This window comes from Myzus persicae, unplaced genomic scaffold (assembly GCF_001856785.1).
Source record: "Myzus persicae strain clone G006 unplaced genomic scaffold, MPER_G0061.0, whole genome shotgun sequence".
Classification (NCBI taxonomy): Eukaryota; Metazoa; Arthropoda; class Insecta; order Hemiptera; family Aphididae; genus Myzus; species Myzus persicae.
This window is the reverse complement of record NW_019100803.1, coordinates 135,324-157,905: the sequence shown is the minus strand read 5'-3', so window position 1 is coordinate 157,905 and position 22,582 is coordinate 135,324. Positions and strand designations below refer to the sequence as shown.

The following is a 22,582-nucleotide window of genomic DNA, read 5'->3' as shown; positions in this document are numbered from 1 at the left end:
ATGAATGGAATTTAAAATATTGATTATACAATAATAATATTCAAATAGTAATAGTATTCGATGAACAAAATTCGTGCTAAAACTGTTTAAAACGAGCTCGGACAATGTTATGGTAAAAGTTCTACTTGTATATTACACATTAAACATATTATTATATTGTAACTATATAATAGATTATATGTCTGTATTGCAACAGACTCTGTAACAAAATCAACCCGTTGTGTATCAATAGAGTGCAGTAGGATTTTTCCATTATCGAGAGAAGAAAAAATAATTGAAATCCACCCCCGTTCGCTTCTTTTTTAATGCATTTTTATAACGCGATCGTCTCAACTATACCCACTATATAATAATATATTATAGCTCATATATATAACGTCGTGTTGTACCAGTGTTATGGGAGAAAAGTGTACCTATACCTATTCTTATAGTTCACATTACAGCGCTTAATATAGTTTCATCCCCTAGTCCACGACTCGACGCTAGAACATAATACAATATAATGTGCACACTTGGTGCGAACATTTTACGCGTCGTTTGAGCGTCGTTTGAGCGTCGTAATCGTCATCTTGTCTTCCCTGCGATATGATAATAACAATAATATCAGACGTGTACGGCGGTTATTATATCCAATAACCGCTCGCATTAGGTGTAAACGCGTATAATTTTACACATTACGCGTTAAACGCATACACATATTATTATATAGACGCATATGGTCGTATACCCCGACACTAATTTCGGTGGTTTCGTATGGCGGACGCTGGTGCCAGTTATGTGCAGTCGAATCGTCACCAACAGTGTCCTCGGCGCGTATTTCCCTCCTAATAGGCGACATTCGGTACGTTCTTCTTTGCAAATCGATCGTACAACAACAATACAATAAGTATACATACATATTATTATACATTATTATATACTATATTATGCTGCGCATAAACTCCCGCGGCGATATTGTATACACGACTATGTGCGCACATCGCGGGTGTGTGAGCGTTGAAGGAGTACAGTCGAATCCTGCAGGAAACTCGGTGAATGGCAGCAGCGTCGCGCGGAGACATTCACACCTGGTTTTCCACCTCGGAAATTGGCCTTTTACGCACCACCGCCTTTTTTTTACGATTATTATTATTATACGCCCACTAAACGCGTTATGTTTTGTGTGTTGTGAATGTGTGTGTGCGTGTGTGTGTGCTCAACGCGGCAATTGGTTTCCGAACACAAAAAGAGCAAACAAACCGTCTTGTTTGTAGGGTCGGCGTATAATAGGTACGGGCAGGTTATACGTACGCATATTTGCTATAATCCGACGACGTCGGTAAAAGAACGCGTTAAAGCATAATAATATGCGAGCCCGTTTGGTCGCAACCAGGTGCAGCTCAGTCCCGTCCGTCCGCCTCTCGTTCGTATAACATTGTATAATAATATAATATAATAATGAGAATATACATTAGTACCTATATTATTGTTACCATATATACGAGTATGATATATATAACGTACGATTGTGTGAGCTTATGCGAGCCAAGGAATTCCGAGGGATTTGACCCGTGTACGAGTTTTTTTTTTCTTGACACCTTTATAATATTGCCATTGAAATAAACAAATACGTTCGGTCTCGTTATGCCATGCCGCCGTCGCACCCGGGTCGGAATAATATTATTAGTCACGGTTGCTACCGCGCACGGTATATCCGCTCCTTTGTCGCCCATTATAATGTATACCAATATCCAGGTATCCATATACCACCGCGAATTATAAACGTATTTGTCATGCGGATTTATTACCACCCTTTGTTGTGTTTTGAAATATTTCGCACATCTGCTCTTCGACGCGGAGCGACTTATGTGCGTGCGCATGTCAGTATCTTGACTGATTGCACGTCACCCGGGACCAGCCGTCTCGGACAACGACTTAATATAGCGCGGAGGAATCCATGGATGTCCGCCGTGAGACATTTTCCCTTCGAACCTAGCAAACTATGATATAATTTATTTTCACGACGAAAATATCTACGGGTCGGTATAGGTACCTGTAAGTATATTGATACGGATGCTGGACGACCGACGCACGGATTTTCGCGCTTAACACGACTTTCCGAAGTCTTTTCAACGTCTGCGACCCGTCGCGTTTTATATTTCACGCGGATTTCGTTGGCTTGATTTGGCGGCAGTGGGATTCAGGTGGTGAAATAAAGCCGCGTTGCGGCAGTCACCGAATTTCCTGACGAAAACTCGGTGAACGACACGACATCAACGATCTCTTATCCCTGAAGCGGAACATCATGACATCGGGCGACTTTTATCCGTTTTTTCATTTTGCGTGCAGACACGACTAATCCTGCCATGGCATTGCACTGCACCCAATGTTTTTTTTTTCAACAACCCCACGCTCACCCTATTTACCTACTTTGTTGTACGCCAACACTACAACCTATATATATTGTTATAAATATCATAACATCCGACGTATATATGGGGAGAATATACTGCGCGGTGTGTGTATATATATAATATATATATGATACCGAGACCGTCGTCGTTGAACCCTTTCTCGTCGGAATAAAAGGTCGAAACGCGCGAGAGCGAAATCATAACCGTGTCAAAGGCTGAGGATATATTCGACCTAATTATTAAAATCGTGGGTCAGACACTGCATTATGCAACATAATATTACGCTCGAAGTAGGTACCTGTATGATAAATATTAAATATAATATACAATTAATGTATATTATATATTTATATACATACAGGGTGAACCATTTAACGCCAGACAAGTTTATTATTTCAGAAAACTCTTAACATTTTTGAAAACATCCATAATTTTTAATTTGATATTCCTAAGATGAATATTAACTAAATTATTTCAATCTGCACAAATCGAATTTCTGACTAGCTGTTTATTAGTTATAAGTTTAGTTGGGTGGAGTAGTGGACCAGCATTTTCATCTTCACTCATATATAAACTTTAAATTCTTATAACTCTTTAACTTCTTGTCCAAAATTCGATTTTTATGGATCAAAATATTCCTAATAAGATTTTGCTAGGGAATATGGAATTAAAAATGTATGTCGTCGTTTAAAAAAGTCAAAAGTTTAAAAAAATAATATTTTTCAAAAAGCGTTGTTTTGCGTTGACTTAAAATTATGAAAAAAAAAATACTTCCCAAAACATGAATAGTTTGTGAAATGGTGAGTGTCTTACGTTAAATAGATCACCTGGTATATAATATATATACAATAACGGCACCACTTATATATATGGTATGTGTCGTGTATGGATTATACTTATAATAGTATATAATATTATATGGGCGTTATAATAGGTCTACTCGATTATTTATAAAATGCTTTTTTTGTCGATAAGCCGCGTTGCAGGTCAGTGCATAATATTATACCTTATAATGATAATATATATACACATATTACCTAAGTATGATACAGGAAATGACACCGAAAACGTCTTTCGTGCGGACGTTTATTGGAGCCGTATCATAAACGTACAAATCGAATCGATTAATATCCACGATATAATAACGACGACCAGTGTTTTACATTTTTTTTCCATAAGAAAACCGTTTTGACCTGGCGCGGTAAAAGGTTTTTCGAGTCCTGGAATCTGAGATTAAATCTATCGGTCGTTTTTTTTTTTTTTTCGGAAAACACGAGTTTGCCGAAACGGACCAAATGGATTCGTGATGTGTATGCTTATATTATGATTATATTATATATTATATTATTGTAAATTATTATATCAGTGGAGGAAATAAAACATGTGTCGATTACGTACGCATATTATATGTGCATATACGTACACGATGGTGAAACGCACAGCGTGTTTCGTTTCATTTGTCAGTGGGTTCCGTTTCCAACCCTCGTGGGCAATCAAAACAGTCTCTGTTTATCGTCTCTGCACTGCAGCAGCCCCGTCATCCGAGGGTCACACACAAAATTATTATTATTTCATCCCGTATGCGGACGGTCACGGTTTCGACTCTGGCAGCTAATATACCGTATATATTATATTATATATAATTCGGTCGGTCTCTTTTTCTCCTCGCCCGTTCTCGGTATACGCTTTGATAACGAGCACTCGAGCGTGGTTTGTGTGTGTATGTGTGTATGTGTATGTGGAGTGTGTGGGCGCTAGTATAATTTATATATATGTATATGCGAGAGTATAATGCCTGGTACTCGATTAGACGGTGTGTATCGAGAAAGGGAAAAAACCTAGACGAGTCATAAATATATATATATATATACGAGTATATGTACGTGCTGCAGGCTGATACCCAATTGGTTACCGAGACCTACCCTATAGTTTCTCATACTGCTCCAGCGTCTAATTTAATTCTCCGCGAACTTCTTCGCTATTCGTGTATCTCACTTAGCCAAATATTTATCTACATAGGTAGTCGGAGATTTCAAGTTAGTTGTTAAAGTTTGATTTTAAGCAATTATTCGCAGGATAAAATCATGTTTTATACGGATTATACAACTATATAGTTTATCTATAGATACACATAGTGTGTAAAGGTACTTAACAGTTCATATAACACATAACTACACCGAATATATAGTATGTACCTACCTAGTTTATTATCATTATTTTATCTCCGAGTATAAAACGAAAGTTATATACTTGCACCTTTTTCCTCGTTGAACCGATCGCGACGTGAGAATTACTTTCATAATACTTTTGCGAATTTGGGGTAATTTTAATACCTATACATTTCCAAAAGGAAACCAATTCGGTAACTTCCGTAGACGTGCGTATGTGTGCAGTGGCCCTTAGATTGCTCGCGATCGTTTCGGGTCTGAGACCTCGCGGGACGCTGCACGTGTAGCACGTTCCAAAGGGGTTTCGACCATGTATTATATATATATATATATATCAAGGCGTGGACCGAACCATTATAAAATAATAATATATAAATTGTATTCTCTAGTCGCGCGTGAACTCAGCCGTAAACGAAACAATACACACAATTCGAATTTAAACGGCAGTCGATACCGATTATATGTTACACTGTTCTGTCGATTCGGGTATTCCATTTTCGCCGTTTAAAATAATAATATGTCACATTTTGGACGGTAGAATATAATATATTATATTATAATATGTTTTTCGTATTTGTACGGCACGCATATTTTATTCGCGGAAATAGATTTCACCAGGGTGTGAATATTCTTTAACGGAATCGTATATTTAATCGACCGTGATTCCGGAATAATTTATTGTTTAAGTATATAAAAGCGCGTTGACCTAAAAATAAAGTTTGAAAATCCTACAGAGACATTTTGGTATTATTTTTATTTTTATAATATTTCGAGTAGTAGTCGATCGATAAGTGTAAAAAAACCTTACGGCCTATGTTATGTATCAGTAAAGATTTTGGCGTTTAAAACTTTTTAGTGAATACGTTTTCGGGTATTGTATACGCGTAACATGATGTAATTTATTATGATGTGTACTATGTTTTATAAAAATATTTTTCGACGTCAGCGACGTATACCTATTTATTATTATGAGCGTATATGCTGGCCGATTTGTATTCCACACGTGTATTAAAATATAATACGACCAGCAGCGGTCGACCGTTGACGTGCACCGAGAGACCCACCTAAAACGTATATTTATGCGTAAAGCGATTTCAGACATATAAAATGTATATAAATATAGGAATGGTCAACGGGTCGAACGACACGATAAGGAGATTTTTTATTTTGCTCAAATCTTTTTCGCTCATACCGACGATGATGTTATATATTACGTCGCTCAGCAGTGCGTGTAAAAGTCCATTTCGGAGTCGCACGTGTCCGAAGTGCCTTGGACGACGAGTTCTTAGTGTGTACATCACGCTGTTTCATATACCCAGGTATACATAATGTAAAATCGTCCGTCTCCTGCGGTTTTACCGAAATGCCGTGGTTATCGCGTGTGGGATTTTTTTCGCGCGGGCAGTCACTCACGATAATGTACATACGAAACGAACGTAATAAAATTTAACGACACGAATAAAAATCCGGAACAATAACGGACTTACAGCGGAATACAAATATATATTAGATATATAGTATCCGTGGTACAAAATTAAAAGTTGAAAAAAAAAAAAATAGTAAGCTGTCGTGTAATAATGAGTGCGAATTTATACTCTAAATTTAATGTACACGCGTAATAAAGATTTAACGACCTGTGCAGCGCGTGGCGACACATATAACCTCTGCGACGACGCCGCAATTAATAATAATAGGCGCTCGACGACGTTAACAAGTGGTTTTTTTTTTCCAAATGGGTATGTGAACGCTGCCCTACCTATATACAGGGTGTGGCCACTGTGTAACACGGGAAAACACGGTTAACCACTCTGTATAATATGCGCATTATGTAGGTACCTATATAGTTTTACAGTTTCCTACGAATAGTGATTCGCAACAACCTGAAACCGTCGACGGCGACTCACAACTACTATCATTATATAGGTATGTATAATTGGTGCCGCTGCAGACTACGGTAGATACGTAAAAATTAATAACGATAATACAGTGTTTTTGGAATTTCTGACGTTCAGACGTTCAGTTTAGTTTGTTTTTTTTTCAAACCCTAAATAATAGACGCTGACGTGAACAATAACAGTGATAATAATATCGCCTATTAAGGTTGTCGGTGTATTATTATTTTCGTTGGGAGAACAACCAACACGAAATAACACGGCGGCGCGACCGTGACCAATGCGCGCTTCGGAGATGACTTCTCGCAGTATAAATTATACTCACACACTCACACACACACGTGCGATAGAATTTAGTGGGCACCGTTTGTTTTTCTGATATCATCACGATCGGTATACATAAACGGCGGTCACGTCGTCGGTCGTCTCCGGCCCGAGGAATATGCGAGGAGCGCACTCACTCACACACTCACACACACGATGGCTACTGCCGTGTACCTACTTATTCGTATGCGTATAATAATATATATATACATGTGTATAAGACGAATACAGAACACGGTCCAAAACGATAATAACAATAATGAACGATGTATATTCGCCGGCGGAGACCACCACTCGATAATTTTCGAATTTGATCGTCGTGAACGACGCGTACCTCCCAATTATTATTATTAGGTAGGTAGGTCTATACGGGTTTATATGTACGCACTTTAATGTTATATTCATATTTTACTCTTTTCGAGCGCTGTACAATTATTGTTATCGTCGTACCATTGGCTCCGCGTCGCGTTCACGGTTTACACGAGCGTGAGTCGGTATGAAAAAATGTACTAAAATTCATAAAATCTTCGAAGTAGTATAATATTAAATCATAATATACCTAGTACTTCTGTGAATTAATATGATGGTCATGGTCGTGAAGACACGGAGCCGCTTATAGCACGTATCGTCTACCACACATAAATTTAACAATATACAACGTATACCACATATATACCTACAACCGTACGACAGTGATAACAATAACGGCGGTGTATATGGGGTGGATTTTTTTCTGATACAAACGCGTACACCTGGACGATGGCCGTGTCTGCTAAAAAATTTAGAAGGTTTGATACCCGTTTCCGACAAAATAGGTTTGGAAAACCATTGATTCTAATAATAATTTTTTCATGGTTTCCCAGCACTAAATGTAGCATTTTGTAGTGCATTTTGAAAAATAATCATATTGGGACAGGTGGATCTTTTTTGTTATTGGAGGAAACTGGGCATACCATACTCATTATACGACTTACCCATAGTAAGACAATAATAGATAATAGTCGCGCATATCGTATGATGTCATGCTTAAAGGCTGCGATATATTATATTATGTGTATAAACGCCATTGTCAAATGCCGGTAGACGTTAATTAAAAGTTGATCTTCTCGGTGTTTGTGTTTGGCGCAGACCCTCCGAGGTCCACGCACCCGACTAGAGCTATATCATTATATCATATACATAATATATACGTGCTCGACCACCACTCTCGATATATATACATATACACGCGCAGGTTGCGTTCCGTTCGCGTGTCCTACGCAAAGTTTTGTTTGCCCGCGTTTTACCTCCCATTAATTTGCCGGCTTATCTTGGCCCGCTCCTAACCGTCTTTTGTCCGCCGCCGCAAAACTCGGTCGTCGAGTGCCAACCTATACTTGCACCCGGTGGTGGTGGTGGGTAGGGGTAGAGGGGTTGGTGACTAATTTGTGATCATCCTCCTCGCCGGGCCTCGCTGCGTGCCCTTATAAAACTACAAAGGTTCCTAGATTCTGCAGAGCGTAAGCGATAAAGTGTTATCCACTTATCCATAATATTATAATATCGGTTTTACCTGTGAATTTGTAATTACTGGTGGGTTTGTTTTCCATTACACAGTTAAGTATAGTAAACCGTACTAAAAATTTCTCAAACGTAACTACACCATATATTATTATTATAATAATATGTATATTTTATATTGTACGTAAACTAGAAATCGATCACAAATTTTTTCTCTGGTATGATATTCAAATTTTCCATTAATTATTATAAATACCTAGAAAAATCGCAAACGAGTTACGTGATATTTATATGCGATAATAATATATTATTATGCTTATCATGGTTGGGGTTAGCCGCAGATCACAATCGTTTTTCGACACTCGAATCGTGTGGGTAATTTTTTTTACATCAAAATAATAATACAGAGGTACCTTTGTACATTTTAGTTTAAATTATTAATGAAAACATAAAGAATTAAAATTAGAGCTGATGTAACTGCCTATACGTACCTCCTATATAATATGATATTATAATAACGAGACCGCTTACACCAACACTTGTTACCGACCGATCGACCCAAAGTCGCGTGTGCCGGGTCCGAATTTTTTTTTGTCGAGTACGTGACACGATGGGGCGTGCATTTGATCTGTCCGTCGATTAACGCTCGCACCGCACGATAAATCGTTTACGACTTTCTACGTAGCGGACATGGTGATGCGTTTAATATGTACATCGCATTTTTGTTTTTGAACTGTCGTCGGCAAATAAAAACCACCGAACAATATGCGTTTGGGACGATTTCGTCGTGCGATATCGTAATCCGATTCTAGTCTATTATATCGTACCTACATTTAGGTATCCACCTATCATTTTAGTAGTAGACACCGTACATCCGGTCACAGCTTAAGACATTGCTAAACTGGCGTTGGAGGTAAAATTTCCGATCCCGCGTCAAAAATATACCCAACTCGCAATTATTTTGAAGCATCGATCTACCCAAGTCCTAACATTATGCATAGTTACTTATTATATCGTACTTACATATCGGGACACTCTATTTTAATAATTGGAAATGTGTATGAAAAAGTTCTGTCGAGTTCCTGTCGATCACAAAACAATAAACTTTTAGCTCTCTATCTATAGTATTAAATTCACGTCTCTCGACCGATTTAGAAATAGCATATATGTATAGTGTATATTTTTGTATAAGTGATGATTGTGTGCGACCTTTTATGCGCTTCCATTTATTGTTAATACAACTATAGGGTCCTTATATTATATACCTATACTCACTTCACTCTTCAGATATAATTGATGCGCATTACGCTCTTATCTTCTCAGTAACATATTGTTTCAGTGATTTGAGACGAACTGGAAATTAATCGCTCTCGTATATAATCATAGTGTAGTGTCGAATACTTACCTACCAATCTTATAAAGATCACTATAATTTGTATTGTTTAACAACAAATAAAATGTTTCTTCAACGCTATGACGCTACCTATATTTTTCACGAACTGCACGAATATCAAGCCTTAGATCTGACCACGTTTTTACATAATGAGTAGGTATATACTTCAAGGTATACCTTTATTTTATTAGAACTTTTGACACTACTTTTTGGTTTTGACTGTGGCGTGTTTTCTATGAATAACTCATCGCAGAGGTCTCAGACCGTTCATTATAGTAGTAATCATCACCAGCTCGATTGACAAATATTAACCACTGTCAGATTTCAAGATATAAAACATGGATCACCAGAAATTCAAAATATACATACAATTTCTTTAATTTTTCATATGGAAATCATTTCAGATGCTTTTTTACATTTAAATAGAGTTAATCGAATAAACGTAGACACGCGCAGTTTGTGATAGCCGCTGGTATAGTTGGTCTCCTTCCGGTTGAGAATACCCGGGATTACATTATGTCTAACAAATCGACTAGACATTCAGAATTCAATTCCTAAAAAAGCCGTCCGTCTTACAAATAAAGCAACTGTTTTTAGAACTATGTTTTGTCAAGCATGATGGCTGCACACAAAACGTTAAAAACAAGAGAATTCGTTATATTGTGTAGCATTTTTCTACTGAATCTTTATTTCTTCAAGCATTCAATGTTTTTCACTATGACATCGTATCCGCGCCTGAGTACATACTACATATTAATATTATATACGTTTGTACCGTATAACATAATATATTTGCGCATGTAGTATATACATAAATATATTTCATACCAATATAACACTATATATATAGCTACACAGCTAGTGCTCAATTATTGACGTTTAATATAAAATTGTACATTCGCGAGAAAGTCGCAATGATTTTCCCTCGCCGTCCCCTATATTTAATAACGTCAAACATCTTCAAACGACGATAACACAAAGATGACTGTTAAATATTAATGCACTAAGTAATTTTGCTCACTTTACTTCTCATATTCATGTAATATAATTTATAGTATAATTACTCGAGTTTTTAATTGTTTAAGTCGACACAATTATCTTCTCTTTTATTTAACATATTATTATTAAAACTTTCATCAATTCGTTTTATTTTTTTTTTTGTGAGACTTCAACTACCAGTGTACCTATAATATAATATTTAAATTTTTCTATTTATGCAATCTGTAGACGAATTATTAGCTATGCGTGTATCATCATGCATCATAAATTATAAATGTATAATATGGTCGGCTTTTCGTTAACATCGATCGGCAATCATATTTATCATATCTTTACCAGCTGCATGTGTGGTTAATTTCGCACGTACCTAATTATAATATAATATATATATACGTGTCAAGCGTGTATATTTCCGTTAATAAAAGCAATAATAATTATAAATGTGTTCATGAATACGTATCACAGAGTCCCCTCCACTATAGATGTATAGGTTAAAGCATATGATTTTAAAATAACATTATCAATCCTATTATATTGGTAATACATATAAACTATGGTTAAGGTTAGGTCCTACCATGTGGAATAGGGGCTTTCCTAGGTCTTAATTGAAAGGAAGGGTTGGTGAGTGTTGAACCTTTGAAAACGTGTGTGACGTTGGTACACTATACAGTATATGAGTCTATAGTGTATACAAAATCACAACGTTAATAATTACACTTATTAAATAGGTACGTATTTAATAATACTTCTTTGCGATAATGGACATTTATAGTAGTATGCACAATTGTTTTACTTGTTAAATTTTGAGTGAAATTCACCAACTTTTAGTTGTACTACAATACAACAAGTTAGTTCGTTAAAAAATGTTGCATTAATTTTAAAACAAACAAATTGATTTAGTTCGATAAAACCGAGTACCTATTTATTATTTGCACATAATATGGATGTGTATATAATATTATAATAATACTATGTGTCGCGCGGTTCGAACGGGGCTCAAGTCAAATACATACGATTTCTCAATCCACCAAAGTCAACATTGATATTCAATCATTATCCGGCACGTCGGACGTTAACCCGTGCAGTAACATAATATTACATTATTCTTACCCAGCGGCCAAATTATTACTGCGTTTGTTTCTGAAAACACGAGGCGCTCACCGATGTATAACGTTTTACAACAATCAAAGTTTAGCCGTCACCCTTGCCGTCGGCGTTTGCTCGGGTTTCGTTTAAACCCCCCTCACCTCTTCCTCCCCACGACACGTCGTCTTATGAGTATTTTTGTGTGTGTACGTGTGTGTGTGGTGTATGTGTGCGTGAGTGTGTGTGTGTGCGTGCGTGTGCGCGCTTGCGTGCTCACCGCCGTACTAGTATAAGAGAATAAAAGTTTATCGAATCCGTAAATAAAAACGTAATTCAATATTATTATACGGCTAAATGTGACCCACAACGACCTCGGGAAAAGTAAATCCTATAAAAATGGGCAGCGCTCGTTCAAATATTGCCTCCTGCGAATTCATAAAAAAAAAGATATATATATATACAATATACATCATATTTTTTCCAGCCCGTTTCAGGGATCATTAGAAAAGACAATTTGCTGCGGTTCGAAATTGTATTCGTTTTTATTGGAAAATTAATGTTTTATTTTTACAATAAAAGCGATATCGAGCGGGTACATGACGCGTGTACCTATATGGCTATATATATATATAAGAGTATATGACGCTCGAAATTCGATTTACGTGATGCTTTAAAAGTCTGACTTTAAAATATAAACACTCAAAGGATACTATTTACTATACAAAACGGGACAGGAAAAAGTTAGTTTGGTTAGAAAATATAAAATGAACAATACTCTCGTATTATTAAAATATTATACGGATATTATGGTCGAATGTTCGACAACGTTATAAATTTACGACAAGTCGTATCGAGTGGAATCACAATACAACATATACAACATATTACCAATTATGATATATAGGCCATTGGACGTCACGTTGTAATAATTATCACATCAATATTTATCATACAATTTGTTTACTATAAATAACATATCAACGTGATCATTATTATACCTATGGGCTGTGGGTTTATTACAATACAATATATCATTATATTATATAGATCAGACTTGTCTGCGCCTTGGTATTAATGTTTTTACGAGTGGTTTAACGATAGTCTAAAGTAAAATATTATATTGGTTGACTTGCGACGCTCTCGAAAAGTCTCCGTCGATCAGAGAACGCATAATGTGACGTGAATATAATAATAATAACATTAAGGACAACAGCGAGACGCCCCCAATGCGGTGCTCTGCGCATAAAAAAAGACAGCTACGACTTAAACGAGCTGGGTCTGAGCAACACCATATAATATGTTACCATATATTATGGCAAGTGCATTAGAATCATTTAAATAGTAATAGATAAATGAACTGTAGGACGTGTAGTGTATAGTGAGTTGCTATCATTTATCATATTATGATACTCTTCAAACGTGCACCAGGCAATCGTGACCGTATTTGATGCCGAGATCGCTTACGAGTTTTCGGATTTTTCTAGTTTTCTAATTTATTACATTCAATAAAAGTCTTCTTTTAGGTGCAAATAATAAAGACATTTATAGTACCTACGGTGTTAGGTATAATATGCGCTGTCGACTCGAAAACCTAACCAAACCGTTGTGCCGCAGTGTACCTATATTAATACATAATATTAAAAATGTGTGCCGACAATGGTGTGGCGCTACACAGCACAGTTTAACAATATTATAGAAGGTCTAATATCATCACATACTAGGTAAAACGCCCAACGCCTAATAACAGCGTTAATCAAATAAATGAATAAATTGTCGAGTCGGTTCGGCGATTTGTTGTAGCAAATTAGCGTGAAAGGAGTAAACACGCATTTTTTTTTTGCTGACAAGGGAAACGAGAATATGCCGTTCGCGAATGAAACGAGTATTTTTTTAAATTTCTACTAGAGAGAAAAAGTCTATACCACCGCTATATAAGGTCCCCCGAATGAAGGTGTGTGCGTGTGTTACCAAAATTTATAACGAACATAAAAACGAAAAACAAGGCACCTATATACATATAAATATGTACATGCATGTGTGTGTGTGTGTGTGTGTGTACACCGAGAGATGTAATCTCGATCCGCCGCCGCCCCTTATTCCAGCGCACCGCATAAATAAACGAGAAAATCTCTGTAAATAACAATACTCGCCGTTTTTTGTTGTTTTTTTTTTTATTCCTCCTTTCGTTCGCCGTTATTGTCTCGCTCGGATAAGAAAATCGTTTTAAACGATTTCGAATTAAACGCCCTCGTGCGCAAAACGGGTCTCGGGCGGGTTTTCGTCATCGGGTGCGTAGTATATTATAATAATAATATAATATATAATATTATTATACCGCCGCGCGTAGTTATAGCAATAACATCACACGCGCATAAATCATCGTAATACAACCTATATAGAAAAAAAATAAACAAAAACAAAACACAAGACCGTATAATATGTCGATCGACGAGGAAAAATATAAAAACCTTCAAAATATTCTATGAAGGTGTACGTATATATTGTATGTACGCGTACCGCTGGCAAGAACCGAATGTCATAGATCGAATTACGGACGTGTTTTACACTGCACCGTACGACGACCACGCCCCAAAATCAGTGAAAACGCGACGACGATGGCATATTATACGTAGTAGATGTCTTCGACGGTAATAAGTCGAAACGTAAATGTTTCATAAATAAAATATATTATTTATAGGTAGGTAACAATAATACACACGTCGAACGGATATTTTTTCATAATAATATTTTCGGCGGTATGTACCCATAACACTCGGAACGGAATCGTATATTATATAATAATATTATATACACTCTCCAATCGTACCTTTACGTCGGTTTCCGTTTGTACGGACTGCAGTGTATAATCAAACGCGACTGAATAATAAATAAATATAAATATATATATATATATATATATACAACGCACATGTACAGCATAGGCGGGCTAATTACATCACACGCGCGGCGATATAATATATAATGCATATTATATTGCGATGGGGATGATTTACAGGGGGCCATAAATCTGGATACGGACGTTTCTGACGCGTTAAACGCTGCCGCGACGGGTATGCACGATAACCCTCTCTTTGCGAGCGACGTGCCCGCATATATATGCCTCTACCGCACTGCTGAGAACCACTAATTTCTGGCCATAAATCGCGCACGAGTCGGGGCAGAGGACGAAGAGCCTTGCATCGTTTTATATGTACGCATAACTTGCGACGGCAACACCGCCGGGGTTGGGATCCCCACGCAGGCCCGCATCTTCCATCCCTCTACATCCAGCCCTCCCCCCGGAGGGGCCTCGTCGAATTCGTCGTCGTAAGTCCCCGCAGCATCCAGCCGTGTGCGCGCGCGTATATATATTTTTATACTGATGTGCGTAATATAATGTATCGCACGACTAAACCCCCGCCCCCGCGTCCTTCGCCCACGGTTGTCGTGTGTGTTGTCGTATGCGATCCGCTGCAGCAGCCGTCGATAATCCCTGACTCGCAAGTCGCTGCAGTACTGTACAACGACTGCAGCGGGATTTATCGCGGGTCAAACGGTATATTATTTGTTTTTTCCAGCCCCTCCGGCCACCCATTTCCACCCCTCCGGCGACGCCGCTTTATTGACGCGATGAAAGTGCAATGTCGCGTTCGGGTGCGTATATACGCTTGTAGATTATACAAACGGGCGCGGCGATTAATCGGTAGTAATTTCTTCTTTGGATGCCGAACGATTTGCATATTATTATGCCACCCGAACACACACCCCCCGAGGGACGAGTGCCCGGCGTGCACATGACATCGCTGTACGGTACAATAATTGGTGTGCTTGTACAATATATAATATACACCACGCTCGGGTTATATTATATCTGCGTAGAATGACGTCCGTTGTGCAAGTGCAATGCACTATGCCTAATCACTACGTATAATAATAATATATGAGATGATATATTATTATATTATAATTATAATGCGTGTGACGTATGGGCCGCGGACGATGACCATTGTGCGAAATAATAATTCCTAAAAATAAGTATATCGGGGGTGGTGGTGTTCGGTGGTAATAATAATATATATATTATGATATCGCATGTGTATATACAATCGGTGGGGCGCGTCGAGAACAATATTTCGGACCCTATAATAAGGCGGTGTTCGAACAGTACATTGAGTATTTAAATTAAATCCACTCTCCCGTGATCACTAATAAGTCATAATGTCCATAAAGGCACGGGTCTTGGGGAGAGAAGACACAACTATTATACATATTATATTATGTGCTCCCGATTTACACAAAAAAACGTTCCTAAAGTAATAAATTACTGAAAAATATAATGCGTCTTGTACCTACCGAACATATTTTATTATCGCCGTAAATTATATATTATAAGTGCCAGCAACAAAAACAAATGTTAACGATGTGTTTTCTATACTACGGTGTATATATTATTGTGGGTTGTAGCAATATTATTGTCCGGGTCAAATGTCGTCATCGCCTGCGTAATAATATACGACGATAATATCATACCTGCCTATGGTTCAATCAGAGTTTTTGCTATCGTTTGCACATATTTTTTGCACTGCGCTTATTGTAATATTTCCATGGACATCGGGAACGGGCGGGCGTATTGGCGATCGATGGAAAAACAATATAATAATTATAAACAACAATGATCGCGGCGCGGAAGTCGCCCGCTGCAGGAATTAATGTTATACGGTATTAATGTATGTACCGTATTGCGTAACACTCCCTCGAGCGTTTTTTTTTTTCGATTATTTTGTACATTATACATATTAAGTAATGACATTGTAAAAGCAATATAAGATTTTACGCGTATGAACAAAATATAATGGCGCCTGCAGTCGAGTTTAATCACCTTCTACTGCAGTTAAGTCGTGAGTACACCTGCAGTATATTATTATTACATAATATTTTATATTATTGTGCGAGGTGTAAGCGTACGTATCTTATTATAGTTTTATATTATTACTGTTATTATTACTGTTGTTGTCATCGCGTACTTTTTCTTTACCATTTTCGTTTCACATAATATAATAATTTGTTTAGGTAAGCGAATATTATTTTATTCATGATTTCAACGGTTCTTTGAATCGACAGCTTTCAAAAGTCGTTTGTCTCGCACAACACGTAAGCGCAGACTTGATTTTCTGTTCACTGAATGTGTTGCCACATTTTATTAAATCCGCATTTTTTAGGCTTCTCGATAATACTACGGCGTACCTTCTATATATATATGTACACAATATATTATTGCGGCCCAGAAAACGACCTCTATAATGGCAAAATAATTATATTAATGCTTCTCAAAACTTTTTTCGCCGCTTAATGATTGTGTGTATACATATAAAAAAACATACATTAAATATACGAGGTAGTAAAAAATTAACCGAAAAAATGACTCATATACGATCCACGTCGACCTTATATACGCATAATATTATTATTAATAGTATGTTTACTGTACTTAAAACTGAGGAATTTATGTAGAAGTTATGAGAATTGTGTTTTGTTATTCTTGTGTAAAAACCAGGTACTAAAACCATTCAAAAAGTCTATTGACAAAACAAAACTCGAGATAGAAAAAAGAACAAAAGTATTATTACTATTAATAATGTTATGATAAAAACTAACTGTTATAAGTTACTTCCTGGCTTAACCTTTGGAAAAGTATAAATAACCGGCGTCTCAAATCAAAAATAATAACGGTAAAATTAAACTAATATATAGTATAGGTACTCCGGTAATCCAATATAATATATCAACAAAACAAAACCATTGGGAGACAAACATTGTTAATACCGAACTTCATGTTATTACTGCAAAATTAAGTCATTGTTTTGATCGTACTTTATCTATATTATTCATATTGATATTATGTAATATATTTTTTATTGATTTACAATATTGTATTATTAGTTATTTAGTTATAAACTTATAACTTATAATATATGACTTGAGCGCGTACGTCTTCTCGAATAGGTTTTGGTAAAAACAAGTAATAACACTGTGTGTTATATTTGATTTAGGTATTATAGTATCATAATAAAAACTTTTTGCTAAACGAATCGGCTCTCTGTATAATATATAATAATATAATCGACCTCGGGTTGTGCAATCTTAACTAAGTGGTATTGTTTTTAAAATCCTAGTACGAAAAAAGAGAAGATAAACAAGTAGCTTCCGGTCGCCTCGAGGAATATTACTTAGGGGACGCAAACGATTTTTGCGTTGAACTTGGTTTTTATTTATTTATTTTTTCATTCCGAGTAACGGTTGAATTAAGAACGCGCACGCTAAACATCATCAAAAGTTTCGAAAGCGCTTTAAAATAAAAATAAAAAAAACTCGTCCGCATAATCTCGGGAATTATGACTGCAGCGATACTGCATACCTTGTTGGGTCTTGCTTATTAATATACATGTATACACCTCGGAGATGACGCCGGTAATACGATTTTTCGCAAAGTTCCGCAAACGAGTCGTGTAAAAACTTCTTAACAACGTGTCGTTTATTTTATAATAATACGCACTATACTTTTCGTTTTTATTTTTCTCCTACACGCACCGTGTCGCCGTTACACAATATAATATATATTTACATCTAAAATTGGTGTACAACGTGTATAATATTATATCATTTATATACATTTCTTATATTATTATAGTATAGGTACCTATACCAGCTCTTAAGTTGTGGGGTACCTATAGTGTAGTCGTTTTCGTGAAACAGTTTTATTATAAAACTACGTGGCCCTCATTACATCTATAATAATTAATAATAATATATATTATATCTACACAAAAAAAGCTGAAGACACCCGCCCTAAAGCGAGTCCTTGTTGCAAATCGGGACGGCCATAGAAGACATTAAACTCGAACTTTGCTCGACTCGCGTACATCACAGCTGATTATTGACAACGCTGTAAACATACCTATCTATTGTATTACATGAAAGTGATTTCATTGTACACGAGCCCGTGAGAATCTAAGTTCAAATATGCACTGTGCAGTCAGTGAACTTTGTATATTGATCGAACCGAAACAGATGACATTCCGAAGTCGAATCATCGCATCAATATACAACTGCTGCAGCGGTGCGATACTGATAATGGCCGAGCGTCGTCCGATATCTATATATTATTATTTGCTTCAAAAGCCATTTTCGATGATTCTCGTCTGCTTCTCGAGCATTTGCTTAATTCATCATTGGTAGGTAGTGCAACTGTGTATAATATACGTGCTTTATATTATAAACATTAACTCGTTTTTCATAAACTCGGCGTAGATGATATGACGTGTGTTATAATTATCATGTTCTATATAAAATAAATAAGCTGATAACTTGATCCATCCGGATAATGAAATAATGATGAATTCATTTACTTGCCACATATATATATATATATAGCGACGGCGGTATCGTGTTCGTGCTTTCCTCGCCTGCTTGTACAACTTTTCAATCGGTCGATAGTGATTATCATCATTTTTGTCTGGGGCACACGTCATAATTTCATCTTCCGGACTTGCACAAACTCAACGGTCCGGTGCATTATATTTCGTATTATTATCTTGATGCGATATGAAGCCTAATGCGATTTATAACGCCGTTGCTTGAACCGGCCGAGTGAGCACGACATAATGTAGATTCGTGAAAACGATTTTTTATTCTGTTTTTAAAAAAGAAGAAAAGTCGTATAGGTACTTATAATATAAATACGACGTAATTGCGATTCATGTCGCACAAGCGTAGTTTTTATTTTCTTTATTGCTTTTAAATTGGTTCGCGCGCAAGAAATAACTACTCGGCCGTCAGATTAAATTAGAATATAAAGGTAGTGTGTCCGGCGCGGCGGCGGTTTTCGCGTCGGTCGTATAACAAAGTCATAACAGCAGCGGCGGCGTCATAAAGTGTAATTATGCAAATCCATTGCGCAATCGTACATATATGTATATAAACGTATAAGCACATGTCCGTGTGTTTGAATTCTCTTGACAGTTTGACTGAATCTATTTATGTATATGTATATATTGTACACACGGGGGCCACCGTATGGAGAAGGACGCGAAACAAATAATAATATTCGGTCGTATGTGCGATATATGCAGTACGGGCTTAGTAAAATATAATATAAATATGTGTGTATTTATAATATCATTTCCGAAGACGACACGCGCGGGCTCACGCATGTACGAGTCCCGGAACCGGTTTGTCCATAATTTTAGGATTAAGAGAAACATTATTAATAAAAAATGAAAAAAAAATGTTTAATAATAATAGTGCTATGCGTTTAATACCGCGTACAATTATATTGCCGTACAATAATTATAAATGTTCGTTTCGAACCGGTTTCCGGTACATTGTCAGAGTGTTGTCACCGCGTCGGACGCGCGGGTGTGTGTGTGTGTGTGTGTGAGACGCGAATTTGTCGGAAAATAATAATAATAATAACGAAATTCAGCGGTCGCGGGCGTGTGCATAAGCTATAATAATAATATATAATAGTAGCTTTTACGACGCGATTTCGTGGCGGCGGCCATATCGTATGGTGACATCGCAACGTTCTATTATACATACACAACACACACCTAACCTCCATACGTCCTCCGCGACGGGTCGCCTCCGCTACAGATCGGTATCGCGGCGCGGAAACGTCATAAATCGGGCGAGCCGGGTGTCGGACCCATACGTGCTCGCGTAGACGTCGCAAACTTAACACACCGCTTCGTAAACAATTAATAATAATTTATAATATACGAGTTGTAGTTGTTATTAATATAATTAATTGTTTAAAAAAAAAGGCGCGGTGGCAAGTCAATTCGCTAGCCACGACACTTTGCCACTTTACAGAGGTCGCGGGACGATGTGCTCAAAGCACGTGCGGTGCCGGGGGGGGGGGCGGTAGGGGGCAGGAAATTAGAGGAAAACCGTCGTAAACATTATTATACGGTCCGCCGGGCGTTAAGAATCGACCGCTGTCGCGGAAACCGCACGCGTCCCGGAGAAATGGATCGTCGTCGTCGTCGAAGGGGTTTAGAGCTAATTTGTTACGGCCGATGAGCTATGGCGGTGCTATCGGAGGTTAATTTGTATCGGAAAAGGACGGTCGTAAGTATATATATAAGCGTGTGTTGATAAATAACGGTGACGTCACTCGTAGATTTTTAAGCTTACGCGCGGGGCCAATTTGTACCGCCGCCGCTGCCGCCTACGAGTTAATGAACCATCGCCGCCCCGCCGAACGGTTTTTTTTCTTGATTGATGGAAATCGCAGGATTTTTTTCTCCCTTTTCTCCCTTCTCTCCAACGTCGTTTCGCGTTTTACTAGTGAAAATACGCATTTGTCTCGCTTACACAACACACACATACACACACCCAGTCACACTTATTTGCGCACAGTTCGTATTTCATCCCCTTCGCCCGTCAAAGCAGTCGGTATATATACTGAAGCGCCCGCACCATCTGCAATCGCGACTTTCACTGTGAGAGTAAGTATGATATACGCGTTGCCGAAAACTCGTCGACTGCCATCTTGGATCTCGGGATTCGGAAAATTAAGCGGCCGTCGACCGTGATTTCTTGTCTTATTCTCTCGTTCGTTTTCTGTAAAATAATAGGTATTATAATATTATATTATTATACAACCACGCCGCTCCCGGTGGCGTCGTTCGCCCGCTGCACGACAACGGAGTCGACGTTTCGTATCGATTTCTCTGGTTTTAGACGATTTGTCTCGATTAGGTTTACAGAAAAGTGTACGTCGCATACCGATGCAATAATCATTGGCACGTGGTTCGATTACGTATATCGAGACGTCGCCCCAGCCGACAAAACGGGCGCGCGCGTAACTCCACGTTAGGGCGGGACAAAGCAGATAAAATCGTTTCAATTTTTTTTTCAGAACATTTTTTCTTCTTCTGAAATCTAAAACTAATCAGCTGGTCCACTGGTTGTGACCGAGCACGGAATGCACTAGCTAGTACGACTCCCGAGACAACTGTATAACGCATACAATATGACTGGTGCATAACCATCATAGTCTTTTACATATCATTATTATTGTATTAAACTGTGCACGATCGTGAATATTGTCGTAATAAGAAACGGGAGATGTGACAAACGAGATATAAAACGAAAAACGATACAGCTGTCTGTGGAGTCCGCGGTGGCGTGTGTTTCCCGCGGCTAACAGCAATTAATATTCATTGAAACGTAGTTGGTAATTAGAGGCGGTTCGTATATAGTTGTTGTGATGAAACTGCTGCAGAGTCGTCGTCGTCGTGTCTACAATATAGAGCCTCCGATGGGTCTTACGTGATGAAAAATACGGAATCAAACGAGTTTATACGTGCTGCGTGCATATGGGAGAATTATAATTATAATATACAACCGAATATCGCGTGATACGTTCTATATTCCGTATACGGGGAATAGGAATCGTCATCACCAGACGTGTGACGTTATAGTGCATTGTAATTATTATTACCATATACCACTTAATGTATGCCACTTGTTGTTGCTATTAAATAATAACGTTATCACTATGAATAATTATAAATTATAATATTATTATGAGATATGTTATCGCGAATACGCCGATCACTTTGCTGGTATACCAAAATATTATAATCTTCTCTTAGCTTGGTTATGGATGGTATAGTGAAATGTTCAATATTATAGTGCCGTCGTGAAATCTCTGAATAATTTACGAAATCAAAATCGGTGACGGATTATAATGATCCCTGTGGTTGGGGGAGACGTTTGAAAAAACCAAACCGACCGAATCACACCAAATAGTCTCACTAT

The 22,582-nt window shown here is 37.5% G+C and overlaps 1 protein-coding gene across 1 annotated transcript in view; it reads left to right on the top strand.

Moving 5' to 3' along the window:
- Positions 1–22,582, top strand: part of LOC111043187 — a 116,352-nt gene that overhangs the window by 39,556 nt on the left and 54,214 nt on the right. The window lies entirely within an intron of this gene.